General features: G+C 37.3%; 1 protein-coding gene across 2 annotated transcripts in view; it reads right to left on the bottom strand.

The window, feature by feature from the left end:
* Nucleotides 1-14,789, bottom strand: part of NTN4 (netrin 4) — a 110,768-nt gene that overhangs the window by 17,972 nt on the left and 78,007 nt on the right. The window lies entirely within an intron of this gene.

The raw sequence follows: 14,789 nt of genomic DNA on the forward strand, positions 1-14,789 counted from the left end.
AGGAGGTGGACGACATCAACTGTGTTAAATGCTGACAGGTCCAAGAAGATGAGGACCAGGAATGGATCATTGTACTTGACAGCATGAAGACCACCGGTGTCCTTGACAGGAACAGTTTCAGTGTAACAGTGAGTGGCGAACCTCACTGAAAAAAACTCAGGAGAGAATGGGAATAGAGTAATCTGAGCATGAGAACAGACAACTGTGTTGTGAGCTTTTCTATAAGGGCACAGAAATGTGGTGGTAGCTAATACCGAATGGATATATGAACTGAAGTAAAGGTTTGAGTTTTTGTCTGTTTTGATTGTTTTAAGATGGGGGAAATTACAGCATGTTTGATGTTGATGGAAATGATCCAGTAGAAAGGGAAAAATTGACAAGTAGAAGAGAGATGGGAGAATTTTTAAAGGAATACTTGAGAGAGGAAAAAAAGGATGGGATTTGGTGTAGAGGAGGAGGTGTTGGACTTGGGTAGGAGCATGATTAGTTCATAGTAATAGGATAGAAGGCAGAGCATATGGATACAAATGCAGGGAAGTGAATAAATGCAGTGGTGGGAGCTGGTGGGATTTTTCTTCTGATTGCTTGTATTTTCTTTTCTTTTTTGGCTGTGCTGGGTCTTCGTTGCTGTGCCTGGGCTTTCTCTAGTTGCAGCAAGCAGGGGCTACTCTTCGTTGCGGTGTGTGGGCTTCTCATTGCGGTGGCTTCTTGTTGTGGAGCACAGGCTCCAGTAGTTGCGGCACGTGGGCTCAGTAGTTGCAGCGTGAGGGCTCTAGAGCATGCGGGCTTCAGTAGTTGTGGTGCATGGGCTCAATAGTTGCAGTGCATGGGCTCAGTAGTTGTGGCGCATGGGCTTAGTTGCCCCGCAGCAATGTGGGATCTTCCCGGACCAGGGATTGAACCCGTGTCCCCTGCATTGGCAGGCAGATTCTTAACCACTGGACCACCAGGGAAGTCCCCTGATTGCTTGTATTTTCTGGATGAAATAGAAAGCAAGGTCATCAGGTGAGAGAGATGATGAAGAATGGGAGTGGGAGAGTGAATGAGACACTTAGGAAGTGAAATATAATTGCCAGCAGCATAAAGGCCACCTTTTGAGGTTAGTAGTCATCAATTTATAGTGACCCCAGATAAAATGATAGGTTGTTTCTCCACCGCTATACAACTGGGAGAGTTCAGGTTTGGTATAGGAAGAAAGCTTAATTTGATTTGTTGAATGTTTGTGTCCCCCCCTTCAAATTTTTATGTTGAAGCCTAATCCCCAATGTGATGGTATTTAGAGGTGGGGGGCCTTTAGGAGGTTTGGATACAATTTGGGGGAGATGAGATTGGTGCCCTTATAAGGGGATGAAGAATGCAGAGCTCTCTTCTTTGTGAAGGATGTGAAGCAACAACAGAGGTTGGCAGTCTGCAACCCAGAAGAGAGCTCTCACCAGAACTGGACCATGCTGGCACCATATTGCGGACTTCAACCTCCAGTTATTTCTCCAACTGTGGGAAATGAACGTTTATCTTTTAAGCCACCTAGTCTATGGTATTTTGTTATAGCAGCCTGTATGGGCTAAGACAGCTCCTCAGACTAGAATCTATAATCAGCCACTTCTGCAAGTCCTTTCTATTAATCAAAAGTCCTTCCTCTCAGCCCTCTCCCAACTCCTGCGATTGCCTACTGCTCAGTTTGACAGTCCCCAACACCTTCTTTGTTCATGGGCTAGCAAAAGTAGCTGAACAAAGTAAAAAAAAAATGTGCTTGTTGGGTTTATCACAAATTTGTGTACCCTAACCTCAGTAGGGCCCCCTAACTGATGCTCATTAGCCCTATTTATTCAATTGTCCCTGCCTATTTTTTTTAAATAAAATTCCTCACAGTGGGTGTCCCAAAATTTCTCCAGGCTTTTTAATTCACCCTAACCACTTGGTCTGAAGATTCTGATCCACTGATAAGGTCCTCAGGTAATCTTTTCTCCACCTCAAAATCTCTTTATCTTCAACTTTCCACGCTTTTCTCTAAGAATCAAATGAGAAAGCTGGAAGAGATCTTGCTTTATGGCCTTGTCTCTCACAAGCTCTGTGATTTTGGGCAAAAAATTTAACTTTTGTGAATGTCGGTTTCTTCATTTGGGTATCTACATTACACGGAGATTTGATGAGGATGAAACTATTATAAATGAAATTACTTCAGCAAGGTGCATAGCACAGAGTCAGACACCTGCCGGGCCAGCTCTTCCTTCTGAATCTTCTCAATTAACTTTCTAGGTCCCACTCCCTCCTTTATCCCCTTGGAAACTTACTCTATTGATTACTTTCTTTGTCATTAAAAGCTCTGGCTTCAATCTGGCTTCACATCAACTACTAACTGTGTGACTTCTGGCAAGATACCTAGCCTCTCGTTTTCTCAGTTTTCTCTTCTATAAAATGGAAAAGAGAACAATATCTACCCTCATACAGTTGTAAGGGTGAAAGGAGATCATGTATATAAAGCACTTAGTATAGTATGTAGCATATGGTTAATTAATAGTGAATTAAATAACTAATGAATTCATTAGATAATTCTTGTAGAAGTGTAGAGTCTATGCCTGTATAAGTTATGGTGACTCACGAATGTGAGTCAAGGAACTCATATCCGTGTGGGGGAAACAGAGGAATAAATAAAACATTTCCATAATCTGTGATTAGCACTCTAATAGAGCTCTATAAGAGCACAGAGGAAGAGTGCACAGGCTGAGGGTCTCACATAGGATCCACAAAGGAGGGGTCATTTAGACATCTGAGTTGATCCTAAAAGATGAGTAGGAGTTTGCAAGGTGAAAAGGAGGGGAAGATAGGCAGTTGCTTATTTCAGCCTGTCTTTAGATTCTCTCCCCATTGCGTTTCTTTTAAATAATTTAAAAAATTTTTTAATTGTGGTAAAAAACACATACCATAAAATTTACCATCTTAACCATTTTTAAGTGTATGGTTCATCCTCAATGCATTTTATGTTTCTGCATTATATGTGGAAGCTCTTCCTACTTCCTGAAAACGTGAAACTCTTTCATGCCTCAGTGCCCCTGGCTGTGCCTGCATTGCCTTTACCTTTACCCTTCCTTGTCCCACGCCTTCCAGACAATTAACCACCCTCTCTTCTATGCTGCCTCTGTTCTTTGTATATATTTCTATTTTGTGTGTATCACAGTGCATTATTATTTATGTGCCTGTCTCCCTTATTACTGGACTCTGAACTCATTGACAGAAGGATCTTTATCTTCTTATTTTTGCTTTCTATGCCCCAGAACAGAGTCTGGTACATAGTAGATGCCCAAATAAGAATTTACGGAATTGACCTGAAGGACCTTCCAGGCTGTAGGAGTCATATGTGAAAGGGCCTATTTGGGGACTGTGAGAAGGTTAGTGTGTCTAGAGTGTACGTTGAGTGGAAAGCAGTTGGAGCTGGTGAGGCTGAAGAAAAAGCTATAGAGTTATGTTTGGAGCCAGATTGAGGCAGGGCCTAACCCAAGAAGTTGAATTTCGTCTTATGGGTATAAAGAATCATAGGAAGTAAAATGTTAAAAAAGCAGAATTATGACATGGTTATAATTTAATTTTGACAGTTACTTTGGCGTCATTGTGTGAAATAGACTGCAGTAGGGAGAGACTGATGGCAGAGAAGCCAAAGAAATGAGAGAGAACAAGGAACTCGACTAAGACAGCAGATGAAGGAACGGGAGAAAAGGTTGGATGTGACAAATCATTTTTTTCTTAATAGTGAATTGATAGGGTTCAGAGGCCATCTGGATGAGGAGGAAGAATGCACTGTTGAGGGACAAACAGAAACTGAGGAAGATTTTAAGGTTTCTAGTTTATGAAAGTGAATGACTAGAGCAGGTTGGGATAGGTGAATCCATGTCGGGGTGGAGATAGGGAAGGGAGGGAGAAGATGGTGAGTTCAGGGTTAGACATGTTAAGTTTGAGATGTCTGAAGGATGCACTAATAAGTTATAATATGCAACTGGAAATAATAATCTGAAGTGTAGAAGAAGGATGGGGTCACAAATACAGTGTTGAGAGTTGTCAGCAGATGGGAATTGAAACTAGGAGGGATGGATGAGATTTCCCGGGGATAGTATATAGAGTGAGAAGGCAACCAAGGGTGGAACACTGGTCCAGGCAGTTAGAAGAGCAGTAACTTGTAAAGCAGATAAGGACCAGATAGAGAGTGAAAAGAATCAAGTAGGTGTTGCTATGGAAACCAAAGGATGAGAAAGTTTCAAGTGATTAACAATGTAAGACAACACAGAATGAGTAAGTCACATAAGATTTATAATAGGACAGTAATGCTGTCAAACAGGAGGGTGTTGGTGACTTGTGAGAACAGAAGATGAAGAAATGCAGGTATTGATGGTGTAGTACTCTGTTTAGATCTCTTTAATTTTGTTAAGCTTATAATCATTAGAGCAGTGGTTCTCAAACCAGCAGAAATGTGAGAAGTCTGCAAAAGTTCTTTACATCTTACATATGTGAAACACACCCTTCCTCTCCTCCCTTATGCTCTCCTTGGTTGAGAACCACTACAGTAAGGGCATGGAATATTGCCTTTTTTTTTTTTTTTTTTTAAGCAAAAGGTATAAATTATCTTCTTGGGAATATTCATTTATTTGCTTACTCAACCAACATGTGTTAGTTAATAATTCTAATGTTTACGAAGCATTTGTAGTTTATAAAACACAACTGCCCCTTAATCAAACATTTAAGATCCTTCATACTATGGCCCTAGCCCACTTTTCCAGTCTTACTTTTCATTACTCTCTTGCCTATAGCCCTTATTCTAATCGAATGGGATGAATTCTTGCAGATAGCCTTTATTCTAATTAAATGAAACCCCAATCTTTCCTGTTCTGTACCTTTATTAATTTCAATAGGGAAATCTTTTCTCCTATATCTATCTTTCAAAATTCTACACGTCCTTTAAGATCTATTCAAGTGTCACCCCTAAAGTTGTCGCTGGAAGGGTGTGGTCAAAGCGAGTCAACCATTTGGAGTAGTGGAAGTGCTCAAGGTAGCAGCTCTGTTTGCACCTTTCTTGTAAAGACAGAGCTTCAAAACTGATATTCAGTGATATTCAGAAAAAAGATGCAGCACCCTTCCCTCTGCTACCCTCTCCCACCTCACCAGGTATGAAGCCCAAAGCAGCCATTCCAGTTACCCATCTAATGGGCAAGTTTACCTTCTTTTAGAAGTCATTCCTTATTTCAGCACAGTTGAATATGATTTCATCCTTTCTTTGAAACCCTCTAGTGTTTTAAAAATAACATTTCTTCTTGTAGCTCTGGTCACTTCTACTTTGCATTTCAGACAGTCAGATGTTTACTTTTCTCTGTCAAACCGGTATGTAAATTCCTTGAAGGTGAGCATGGGTCTCACCTATCCCCTGAAGGGTTTAGTGGAGGTAGACTTGGGTTCAACTCCTAGCTAAATTTTTACCTTTATGAGCCCCGCATTTCTATTTTACCAGGTGGTACTGAGAGTTAAATGAGACATAATGTATGTCCCTAGCACTTAACAGGCAATTAGCAAATAGCAAATTATGGCTGCTCAAAAAAAGACTGTTTTTGTTTGTTTTTATTCTTATTCCTCTTCTGTGAAGTCTGTCTTCTTGATCTTTCCCTATTTTCTATTGGATTACTGTTCTAAAACAGACTGTTTAATTGAATTAAAAGGCAGTGATAAAAAAAAAGTACTTACAAAGGGCAGAGGAGGAAAACACCATAATAGATTTTGTTTGAAAGGATAACAATGTGTGTGTTTGTTTAAGGCAGCATTTATTTATCTATTCACTTACTCAACAGACATTTAATGAGCATCTACTATGTGCTAAATACTGAACAAACTCCTAGGGATAAGACAGTCTTGGTCCTTAAAGAGATTCATAATTTAGAAGAATAATTATTACAAGATTAAAAAAAAACTTACCTAACGCAAGAGAGAAGTAAACATTTTGCTTCTAAAACACTGAATTTCTCAGGAGACCAGTTTTATTTTAATTCATACAGTTACAGTGATCGCTATTTCCACATTAAATCCTCTGATTTTTTTCTTTTGGTTGGGCCTCATTATGAAAACATTAGGCATTTTCTCTTAAGATAGCAAAGCACTTTTGATTTTTCATTTGTTTTTAATTAAATAATTTGGAGGTATTATATAATATGTAACATGAATGTATCAAAATGCTATGACTTTAAATTAAATCCCATAATCCAGTATAAACATTTCATCATTTTGATGGTGACTAAACCAATAGTTACTGTATCCCTCAGTTAAGTCAACTTGGTTCTTGACAGCAGACAGGGAGCCAGAAGAAAGACAATGTAGGACTCTCATCTATTATTATATGATATTCCACCACCACCACCATTATGTTTTACTCTAATAGAAGATCCAATCCTTTCTAGGATTTGACCTCTCTGTACTGCCATGTATTTTATTTTATTTATTTATTTTTAAAATAAATTTATTTATTTTATTTTTGGCTGCGTTGGGTCTTCATTGCTGCGAGCAGGCTTTCTCTAGCTGCGGTGAGCAGGGGCCACTCTTCGTTGCGGTGTGCAGGCTTCTCATTGAAGTGGCTTCTCTTGTTGCGGAGCATGGGTTCTAGGTGCACAGGCTTCAGTAGTTGTATCTCACGGGTTCTAGAGCGCAGGCTCAGTAGTTGTGGTGCACGGGCTTAGTTGCTCCGCGGCATGTGGGATCTTCCTGGACCAGGGCTCGAACCCGTTTCCCCTGTGTTGGCAGGTGGATTCTCAACCACTGCGTCACAAGGGAAGCCCTGCCATATATTTTAAAACCTACACACATTTCAGGAATTGCCAGAGAAGAATGTGATTCTATCACATGTGCTAGTTGATTTCTGTCAATGTGACTTTTCACATAATTACAAGATAAAAATACCAGTTGGAAACTATGCAGAACTAGCTTCAGGCAGAAGGCCCTGACACCTTTCATGGCATACTTTTTCGGACTGCACACAGAGGCTTGCCTTGCATACCTATCGCTTGAAGTTTGTATGGCAGGCAATATCTGACACACATAACCTACATTTCTTATTTTCTTCCAAAATGGAAATATATTTTCTTCTTGCTTGGGGGGAAAAAAAAGGTTCTTCTTCGATTCTGATTCAGGTTCTGATCCTCCAACATATACTTCTTACCAGTTGTTGATTCTAAAATGCAACCCAAGCACTTACTTTTTATGCATTCATTATGATGAACGTCAAATTAGAACCCAACTGCAGTAACATAAATCCTTGACTTCAGCTCTGTCTTTTCCTTGTTAGACATAAAACCCAGTAGTAAAGATCGAACTAACATCATATACTATTATTCTAAACTTAATTATTTGTTTCATTACCACTTTTGGTGTATTCAGCTGTGGTAAATTGTTCTTGACAGCCAAAAATTGCCTGGTAACCAGATATGTTTAGAAACTATGTGGCTTACCTAGGTAGCAAATCATTACTGGAGTAATTATTACCACTACCCCTCAAAAGAAAATTTTCCCTAGGCTGCTCTCACATAATCATATTGGCAAAGCAAAATTATTAAAAATGTCATTTTAATTCCTCACTATTGTCACAAGATTTCTTTAATAATGAAAACACCTTATTTTAAACAGTATGTTCTGTACTGGTATGTCCTGTTATAAGAAAACATGACATAGTAATACAAAACTTCCAGAACAGATGAGATAGAGGAAATGGGTACTTAACAAAAGATTTCACAACAATTTTCCTTCAAATAATGAATTTAGATAATTGCTAAATGTTGTACAAATTTTACAGATATATATCACAGATATATATTTGTAATTACATCTATTTTGTGAAGTATTGTACCTCCATAGAGCATGCACAGAAAAGAGGACATGAGCTGCTTTTCTCCTAGGAAACATAACTATTAATGAAACAATGGATGAACACATTTTTAAATAACCTTGTGTATCTGTAAGGCTCTAAACTAATAATTGTTTCAATCGCAGAGGCTGACAACAAATACAGCTGTCTGGAAAGTACCTGTAATATCTCAGGAAGACAAAATAAAACAAAGGCAATGTAATAGTGTTGGTAAGGGCACAAACTTAAGAGTCAGACTAGAAGAGTTCAATTCTGGTTATGAGGCTTACTCCTTATATGACTGTGAAATTAACCCCCTCAAGTCTCAGTTTTCTCATTCATGAAGGAAGAGTAAAAATACCTAGGCTATAGAGTTGTTTGTGTGAGGACTAAATGAGATAGTGTATATGTGTAGCAATGTTTCAGGCATTTAGTGGTACCATATGCTTAGATAATAACTATTATTGTTATCTGGATGAAACATATTGGTTTTAAAATGTCCATCATTCATTCATTCATTCATTATACCTTTACCAAAGAGTTCTTGAGCTTTAGTGTTAACATGAATTATGCTAGGGGCTGAAGATACAAAGACAAATACAGTCATATCTCTTCAGAGAGGGAAGAGAGATATGCAAATAAAAAATTACAGGGCAGTAAATGTTAAAACAGAGGTAGACCAGGGTGCATGGAAACACAGAGGAAAGAATAATAACTGCCTCATTATAGATATGGGTTGTTTTTTAAGGAAATTAATGATCTAACTGGCTTTCAAAATAGGCTGAAATTCCTTGCTTTGCACCTGTGAGGAATTGGTGGCAAACAGCTCTCTTGACTAATCTAAATCCTATAGAATTAGGTTACTCTCTTGTTACATGTTCCTTTCTCTGCTTAAAAAAAAAATTAATCGGCTATTACTCTCATTTTTTGGATCACAGTATGTTGAGAAAAAGTAGGATATTATCTATGATCCTGCTGCTTATAGGGATATACCCTGCCATGGAATGTAGGACAAAAGTCATAGCTGTCAATCTACATGAACATAATAAGCATGTAAACATGGGTACAAAATGGCTAGGAACATAATGGAAGAGTTATGGCTTCCTTTATTTTGATGGGGTTGCTAAAGCCTTTGGTGGTAGAGTCACAGGAGACCACTGCTGCCTTTTCATCTTTATTCCCACCTTCACTTGAGCTCTATGAGTCTGCACATCTTTCACTCAGAGAGTGATCCACAGTGCCAAGTGTGCAGCAGAAACAGCCTGCTGAGTTTAGCGTCTCACCTTTTTTAAATTGCCAGAACTCATTAGTATTACCTGATGGCTCTAGCTTTTGCCATTTTATTAGTAAAAGCTATACTTGGAGCAAAATACCCTGAAAGTATTTGCTCCTGATTTATCTTTTCTAAAAACAGAACTCAAAGTTCAAGGCCCTCAGCTGGGAAAGAAGCTGCTCGTCAAGCCCTTTCACCACTGCTCAGCGGCCACTCCTTCAGCTGCGCCTCCCAGCCTCCCAACATTGTTTTCTCCTGCAAAGGCCAAGGCCCTACAGAATTTCTGATGGAGAATTTTTAATATCAAAGCCATTTTGAAAGCTGTCCAGCTTCCTGCCGAGGTTCTTAGAAGGAACAGAAGATGACTTTGAGATGTAGCTCCAAACAGAAGGAAACAGTATGAACTGTCATTACTATATTAAGTGTGAAGTTAAATGTTAGATAAAATGAAGTCTTCTACCTTTTTTTGGCATTATTTTCTCCTTCTACTATCAACTGTTTTGTTTTGTTTTTTTTTGCTAGTGGATGGATAGCTACAAATAATAAAGAAAAAACTGTAAATGAACTTTACTCAAAGACAATATGGTTTACCCCTTTACTCTCCTAAGGAGCATCTTTCTATTCATCCTTTAAATGTTATATACATTGTATTCAAAGATAGCTAGTTCCACAATATTCAAGGTATATGTTAATTTCAAAAAAAAATACACTAGAATAAATTTAATAAGAAAATAATCTAAATTAGGATTTGCCTATCAGTTACTGAAATGCAATGTCTCCTGAACTGTACATCCCACACAAAAGAAAGCGATCCATTTATGCATGAGATCTATTCATTCTTGCCTCTATTGAATGCTTTTTAAAAATAAATATGAGTTATATAACTGTATTTCCTATCTGTCTTCTATAAGGTTTTAAATGGGTAATGCAAATAAATACAAAAGTCATGCCCTTTAAAAAATTTTTTTAAATTCAATTGTTTGGATGTATTCCCACTGAATTTTTATTTTATTTATTTACTTATTTTTGGCCACACCACGCAGCATGCAGAATCTTAGTTCCCCTACCAGGGATCAAACCGTGCCCTCTGCAGTGGAAGCACACAGTCTTAAGCACTGGACCACCAGGGACGTCCCAATGCCCTTTATTTTTAATGCTTTACTATGTGACCACTGCTCAGACCCTCAATTTGATTTCTGTATTATTCCTTTCCTGTTTACTAGTTGTAACTGAGCCAGTTATTTCTGAGTATATCTAAGAGATCTTAGCAAGCTAAATAGCCAATTTTATATTCCTGGGTTGCTACTTTAGTTAAAATTGAAGAAAGTACTTTTGAGTGTACAGACAAATTTTACTATGGGAAAACTTTTTAGTATAATTTTGGACAATGTATTTTGCTTTGGAGAATTTGGTTTGATCATACACCATTATCTTTTTGTTGAAGACAGCCTTCTATATTCCCAGGCCACTCAGGTACCACTCAGGTGCCTAGTTCCTAGCTAGGCATCTAGTGAGAAACTGGGGTCATCTCTAACTCCTTTTTCCTTTGGAGAAAGAATTCCTATTGACTCCATTTATCTGCATGGAACTGATGGGTTAGCCGCTGCTAGATTCTGTCATGGTACCCTTTTCTTCTTAATACTTAATGCAGTTTTTAATTTACATATTTACTTGGGTACATTTATTTATAGTTTGTTCCCATGGGGTTAGGGACTGTTTTGTTGTATATACCGTGAATAGGATAGGGCTGCCACATGATAGGCACTGAGTAAATCTGTGTTGAGTTTTTTAAAAATGGATTAATTATAGCCAGTTAATAGATATTTCTTAATGACTGATGGTCTTCTGGCCTCCAATGTAACTTTGTTATGATTTTTCGCCTCATTGCTGTCTCTATAGTACATTGTGAAGGCCTAGAAGGTAGGGGCCATGTCTTTTCATCTCTGTATCCCCAAAACCTAGGACCATGACTGACCCATTTTCAGAACTTAATCTCTGTTGAATGAATGTGCCTCTCAATGAGCAACAACCAGGAAATGATTTTATGTTTTGATGAACCTCCTAAAAGGCTCATACTATTTCTTTTACAGGTTTTTAGTATCTTAGCATCATAGCATTGCAACACTAAGATATTAGAAACAGAAGAAACACAGCAAATTCATAAAAAACTGAAATGGTCAAACAGAACAGAATATTCTGAATCTTCCCAGTGCAAGACTGTTCCCTGCATGAGTGTAAGACTGTTTCCTACATTTAATGCTACACTCAGTCAAGTATTATTATTTATTATTTGTAAGAAAAGTTCTTTATTCTAACTCTGTGGGAGACATTCCCTACCCATAAATGCCTCTCACTGGCAGCAAAACATTTTTTTTCACATTAATCAATCTGAAATTCCTTTCCTCACTTTCATCCAATTATATCTAATTATGACTCTTTGTTCTAGGAAAGTTAAATTATTCTTTGCCCCTCCCTATGTCCCCTTATACCTTTCAAGTATATGTAAAAAGTTGTTGTATTCTCCCTGAGCAGTTTACTAGTTGATCTGAGAATATTTATCTTCTTTCATATTTATTCATTAGCATCTCTCTTTTCCTGATTGTTTTGTTGGTCTATTTGAAGCACTCTCCATTTACCTCCACCTTTCTTATACTAAGATTCCTTAAGATAAATACAGTTCTTAAGATCCAAGAATACAAGTGTGTGTGTGTGTGTGTGTGTGTGTGTGTGTGTGTATTTATGTATATATATATATTTATGTATATATATATATATAAAATTTCCAATTATTTCTGCCTTTGTTTACTCATTTTGTTTTCATCAGTTAGGTCACAGTATGGAATCAAGTTCTTCGGATCTTTATAGGTCTTTGGATCAAAGTCTTTGGGGTCTTTGGATGCAGTTTTTAATTTACATATTTACTTGGGTAAATTTATTTATAGTTTGTTCCCATGGGGTTAGGGACTGTTTTGTTGTATATATACCATGAATAGGATAGGGCTGCCACATGATAGGCACTGAGTAAATCTGTGTTGAGTTTTTAAAAAATGGATTAATTATAGCCAGTTAATAGATATTTCTTAATGACTGATGGTCTTCTGGCCTCAGTCAAATCTGGGTTCAAATCTCTGCCTCTGACCAGCTGTGCGAACTTGGACAAATTATGTAGTCAATTTAAGCCTTGGTGTCCTCATTTATAAAATACAAAAGACACCACCTAACTCGTAAAGATTGCTAAATGAGATAACTTATGTAAATTGCCCAGCACAGTGTCTGACCTATAATAGCCACTCAACAAATGCTCGTTCTCTTCTGTATACCCCATCTAGTTTTGTCTAGGGTTTCTGAGAGTTTAGATATTTTATAATTATTTGCTTGATTATTTAGTGCTTCTTCTCATCAAATGCAGAATAGCATATTATTGATTTATTCAGTGAACTGTTCTAGAGACATTTTAGAGAATTCCATGACCTCTCCCACTTCTCTTCCCAAATTTGACTGACTTTTATTATTCATCAGTTCATAAAATGTCTCCTTTTTGTGGTGAATTTTAATGTTACTTAATCTTTTTAAAGGATAGTCCTAGTATGATTATTACATTATGATAATGTGTATTTTACCTAGCTCTTTCACTTCTTAACCTTCTGGTTTTACATCCTAGATTCTTTTAAAACCGAGATTAAAGTTTCCCAACTCTTATTGCCAAGTCACTGTTCTATTTAAAGTTTGCTTTTCAAAAACATTTACTTCATATTGGTTCTATGCTGGAATCATTCACAGTTGCTTCCAAAATAAAACAAAGATGTCTATGTTGTTTATATGACATAAGATGAATTCATGTGGATTTGCTAAAACTACAATTTGAAAGAAAAAGCCCACTGAGCTACTGGAAGAAATGTCAATGACCCTTGGGGAACAATTCTTTTCTGAGATGGACTGGAATACAGGCACAAGAATGAAAAATGGAAGGTGATATTGTGATAAGGTATTCTGGATTTGATTAATTTAACAATTTTACTTCAAAGACAATTTGAAGGTAAAGAATAACCATGCTAAAGGTAGAATGAAATAATTGTTAAATAGAGGTACAAGCAGAGAGAGACAGTGATTCTTCTTGGGACCATGTTGAGAAGGTGATATCTGAGTAGACTGTGAGGGATGGAAAGATGGTCTGCGGCAAGATAGTCACCCATTCAAGGCACTTGTATTTCCATCAGTTGAACAGTTTTCATCTAAGCCAGAAAGAAGAAAGAAGAAATAAAAAGCAAGAAGGAACACAAGAGAGATTTGAATGGATGACAGAACTCTTTCTTTACAGAGATAGCTTGCTACTTAGGGTAATGGTAACCAAGTAACCAGACAGTATCTTGGTAAACATTTGGTTTAGGTTTTAGGGCAGAGGGAATAAGTTTATTTTTATTCACTCTCTGCTAAAAGGCAGTTGACTACATTTATTTTGTCCCACCAGGGAGGAAGGAAGGGCATGTCAGTTCTTCAAGAGGTTGTTTACTCTGACAGAGAATGAATGATACTTTCTTTTCCATTTGCTGATTTTTCTTTAGATGTAGAAAGAGACTATGCAATAGTTAAAAATATGTCTTGACATAAAAGTCAATTCATTTGTTGTAAAGTAACTAACTGGCTATTTCCCAAAAAGAGAACTAATTCTGTTCTACAAAGCATTTCTTCAAACATCTGTTTCAATCCACGTGTCCCACTAAAGGAAGGGACATTTTCTATAGAAAAATGTCATGGATTAGCTGTCAATATTCCATACCCAATCAATTTCCCACCCGTTGAACATTTAACATATCCTTTGGTGTTAAAAGAATAGTGAAGCGGGGGAGGATGGGACTTCATGAAGTACTGGATTCAATATTTATTTAAATACCAACATAACATACTTATACTAGTTTAATGCTATGTTCTGGAATATAAACATGGAAGTAAAAGTAAATTGTCAATGTAGTGATAAGCTAATTTTATTATAAATTCCAATCTCATTATAATAATTCACTTTAAAGTATGAGGTATTTATGGTAAATAAATCTGTATACTATGAATAAGGGAGTCCTCTGAATGGAATTGCTTGGTATTTATTTTGAAACTGTTACATGAAAAACAGACATCCTAGAATTCTTCCAGAAATTTTCTTGGAGAAAAGCAGTGGTTCTGAGTTAGACAGTCTTACGTGGGAGAAGATAATTGAATGAATGCTTACCAGCATTTATATCTATCACTGAGTCAGGAAAAACATGTCTAGCCAGAGTTTTAGTAATACTTTAGGATTTTCCACCAGAGATATGGCTAATTCAGGGAGTGGATTAAGTTATAGATGATAATTAGCTCAAAATCTTTGATCCAAGGATGAAAGTGAACAGAGTTCACACTAGAAACAGGAATAGTATGTGTAGTGGTTCTCACATGCTAGTCTGGAGACCAAAAGGCTGAGTCAGAATCACCAATGATGCTTTTTAAAATAAAATACGTATTTCTGTCTCCATCCCTGTTGGAGATTCTGATTCAGCAGATCTAGGGCAGGGCTCTGAGATTTCATATTTCAGCAAGTTTTTCCAAGCGATTCTGATCCACATACAGGTTTGGGAACCAGTGACTAGATAGCGACAGTGCTTGAGATCAGATGAGGGGGCT

The sequence above is a fragment of the Balaenoptera ricei genome, chromosome 10, assembly GCF_028023285.1.
Source record: "Balaenoptera ricei isolate mBalRic1 chromosome 10, mBalRic1.hap2, whole genome shotgun sequence".
Classification (NCBI taxonomy): Eukaryota; Metazoa; Chordata; class Mammalia; order Artiodactyla; family Balaenopteridae; genus Balaenoptera; species Balaenoptera ricei.